Raw genomic sequence first — 4,521 nt, forward strand, 5'->3', positions numbered from 1 at the left:
AAAATGTATCAGTGACTGTGAGTTTTGCAAACGTGTCATAAGAATATCCTGATGCATGCTCAAGAATATTTTATTAGTGTTAATGTTAACCCCACCAAGAAAATTTAAATACACTGAACCATGTGTTCAGCTTTAATGGCTGTATTCCTAAGATTTACAGAGAAAAAAAATCGTGAGAATGAGTTTAGTATTTAGCTATGACTGATTAAACCACAGATACTTCATTGCTCCTGCCAAACAGGTTACACTGAGTGGAGCGGTCGACCGTTCCAAGATGGCGGCCCTGAAGCTCGTCAGCGCCAATAGGCGATAGCGGTCAATGCTGTATCTAGTGATTATATATCTATGATGGGCTACATGGCAGAAACGTCATCATTAAAAAAAAAAAAAAGCCATCATCATTCAGCGCCCATCCAAACAAGGCGAAGGCGCGAGCGTGAACCAGCGTTCAAAAGTTCCAGAAACTACAACAAGTATGCTTTAGGCGGTGTCTAAAAGAGTCTCCCTGTGTTTGTTGCCATGACACAGTCAGTCGTAGTCCAAGGTAAGCGATACTCGACAAGTTATTTCGAAACGAGCTTCGTTTCGGTGTCAATTTTTTGTTTATGCATGCTAGCTGATGTGCCTTTTTTCAGTCGGACAGTGTGGAAACCAGGTTGGCTGTAGGTTCTGGGATCTTGCTTTGCGCGAGCATGCACTTGTAAATAAGGTAAGAGCAAAGTCCAGCACCGCCCGCCGCCGAAAGGCAAGCGGCGATCATGTTTTCGCCCATGTCTGCCGGTGTTCATATCCATTTGTTTTAGCTGGTAGCCGTGTGTTGAATTGTGTTAACTCCAAGAGTTAATTAGTCAGAGTCAGAGATTCTTTATTGTCATTCACACCTCATGTGGTACATGTGGTGGAGCGAAATTATGTACACAGGGTCCCAGTTACATCCAACAATAAAATGTCTAAGAAAAACAGTAATAACATCTAAGATATGAACTAAGAAAAACATCAACTAAATATACACTAAGCACTCATAACATAAAACATTGAACATCAGCACAAACATGAACATGAGTCTGTGAGCGGATGTGCACGCATGAACACATCAACATTGAAACGGATCAGCAGTAACATGAAACTGATCAGCAGCAACATGAAACAGATCAGCAGCATCATGAAACAGATCAGCAGCAATATGAAACAGATCAGCAGCAACATGATGTGGTTTTTCACAGTGATTATTCTAGTTAGAGATTCATGAGTCTAACAGCCTCAGGGTAGAAGCTGTTCCTCAGTCTAGTGGTTCTACACTTAATGCTCCTCAACCTTCTTCCTGAGGGGAGTGGGGCAAAAAGTGTGTGTGCTGGGTGAGTGAGGTCCTTCATGATGCAGGTAGCCCTCTTCCTGCATCTGGAGGTGTAGATGTCTGTGATGGTGGGGAGACTGATTCCGACAGATTTCTGTGCAGCCTTCACCACTCTCTGCAAAGCTTTTCTTTCTGCAGCTGTGCAGCCTCCATGCCACACGTTGATGCTGGAGCACAGGATGCTCTCCACTGCACACCTGTAGAAGGAGGTGAGGACTGAGCTTCCCAGACCAGCTCGCCTCAGCCGTCTGAGGAAGTAGAGTCTCTGATGAGCTTTCTTGATCAGGCTGGTGGTGTTGTTGCTCCAGCTGAGGTTGTCATTCATGTGTACACCCAAGTACTTGTAGCTGGAGACCACTTCCACCGCAGATCCTCTTATGTTCAGGGGGGTGTAGATGTTTATGTTCCTTCTGAAGTCCACAATCATCTCCTTTGTCTTCTTCACATTGATGTGAAGGTTATTCTCTCTGCACCAGCTCTCCAGGTGTTCCACCTCTTGCCTGTAGCTGGACTCATCATTGTTTGTGATGCATCCCACCACCACTGTATCATCTGCAAACTTTACAATGTGACAGCCTGGATGGGTAGCTGCACAATCATATGTGAGCAGAGTAAACAGGAGGTGGCTCAACACACATCCCTGAGGAGAGCCAGTGCTGAGGGTTATGGTGGAGGAGGAGAGGTTGTGGATCCTCACTAACTGTGGTCTGTTTGTTAAAAAGTCTAGTGCCCAGTTGCAGATGGAGGGGCTTAGTCCTAGTGTGGATAGTTTGTCCATCAGGGTTTGGGGGATCATGGTGTTGAAGGCGGATGTGAAGTCCACAAAGAGCATACGGACGTAAGAGTTTTTCTGCTCCAGGTGGTTGAGCGCAGTGTGGACCACAGAGGAGATGGCATCCTCTGTTGATCGGTTCTCACGGTATGCGTACTGATGAGGGTCCTCATTGATGTTGATGGTTGTTTTGATGTGAGTCATGACCAGTTTTTCGAAGCATTTAGCGACTATCGGGGTGAGGGCCACTGGCCGATAGTCATTCAGACCAGTCACTGTAGAGCTTTTTGGGACTGGGATGATGGTGGCAGTCTTCAGGCAGGTGGGAACTGTCTCCAGGGTAAGTGAGGTGTTAAAGATGTCTGCCGGCACCTCACAGAGCTGATCAGCACATTCTTTCAACACTTTTCCGGGGATGTTGTCTGGGCCAGTTGCTTTGTGCGGATTAATCCTCCTGAAGGTACTCCTTACTTCTGCTGAGGTCACGCTGAGATGCTCTTCATCCGGTGGTGAGGTGAGTCTGGTGCTGGGTGGTCTGTTCGGGTCTTCAAAGCGTGCATAGAACTTGTTGAGGGCATCAGGCAGAGATGGGTCTTTGAGGCATTGTTCGCTCCTTCCTTTATAATCTGTTATGCACTTAATGCCCCTCCACATGCTCCGAGGGTCTTGTGAGATGAATTGACCCTCGATCCTCTGTGCATATGTGGCCTTGGCCCTCTTAATACCAGCAACCAGCTCTTTTCTTGTCCTACTCAGCTGTAATTAGCTGATGATGAACAGCCAGTGATTACTTTTTAAACGTTTAATTAAAATCTATTGGGTGGTTCACAAGATAATTTGCTTCTTCACATTTCATAGTAGAAAAAAAAACAAGCTCTGTTTTATTTTTATTTTTTGCCTCTTAAGTAATTTACAGCGCATTAAATAGAGAACAGCAGACCTGCTTTACTAAACAGGTGTGTGGGGCATGTTAAAGTAAAATATTACATGTTTGAGTGATACCTATGATGACTGATTCACAGTAATGAATTACATACTGTAATTTCTGCCGTACATGTCGCTCCGCCCTATAAGTCACATCAGTCCATATCTGTCTAATAAAGTGGAAAAATCCATAAATATATCGCTTCGCCGTATACGTCACATCTATTATGCATCACAGCTGACACATTGCGTTTGTTACGCGTCACCGCTGCCAACCCAGAGATGTGAACCGGGTGTTCTGTCCGTTAAGCCCCCAGTATACTGCCGCGTACGTCCATATGCAGAGGTACGCACGTACGTATGCAGAGGTATGAGTGTACCCCCCAGGGCATGTCCGTGCAAAGCTCAAATTTTTACAACCGCATACGCAGTGTCGCACAATAAACTGCCCGGCGACGGACTGTTTTGTATGCGACACCAATGTATTAAATTCTCCTTCTTCATCCCTGATCTGGCCTTTTCTTTTGTTTTTTTGCCAAGAGGCAGTGATCTCTTCCTCCTCCGTTGATGCCATGACTGAAATGGTGAGAAATGAAGGAATTAGTCACGAGCGAATTAATCTCAGGTCCAGCGTGGCTGCGGGAGGGTCTGGAGTTTTCATGGTGGGCTGGTCTGATGTGTGGGCTGTAGAGCCAGCGCTCCCTGTTTTTATTTATTTATTGTTTAGATCTTTTATTAACAATTTATAAACACAGAACACCGCTGCGAGTGAGGCTGCCAGCTCTCGTTTTTTTCCTTTTTTCCGACCTGTCGATCAATCCAGTAGGCGTGTCAGCAAATGACCAATCGGCGACCTCAATTTGTCCCGAAGGTAAACGCCCCATTTTCTCCCTAAGGTAAACGCCCCTTGTCTGTGATGCTGCTCTGCATCTGCTCGGGGTGTACGCTGGAGCACAAAGTCTGAACCCTCTGCTTACAGTACACGCGTACGTACGCGGCAGTATACTGTAAGCTTTAGTGATACATTGTCAGATTGTCATACGTAGCACAAACAGACAGCTATATCGGTTTAGCATAGGTTGTCAGATCGTCATATCAGCGTCATATGATACCATGTCAAACACTGTCACTGACAGTTATGATTTTGTATTTCGTACTATATTCGTTATTAGTTACGTAGTTAATTTATTGGTTATTTATAGATAGTTATTTAACAGTTACTTTGTTATTACTATTTGTTATTATTAATATATGTTATTATTAATAATATTAATATATTATTACTACTCATATTATATTATTATTGTTATATATATATATATATATATATATATATGTATATATATATATATATATATATATATTATATGTACATATAATGTACATTTGTATATGTATGTACATGTAAAGACAATATAAAGATAACATATACAAGATTATATATATATATATATATATATATATATATATA

This window comes from Nematolebias whitei, chromosome 12 (genome assembly GCF_014905685.2).
Source record: "Nematolebias whitei isolate Nwh7 chromosome 12, NemWhi1, whole genome shotgun sequence".
NCBI lineage: Eukaryota > Metazoa > Chordata > Actinopteri > Cyprinodontiformes > Rivulidae > Nematolebias > Nematolebias whitei.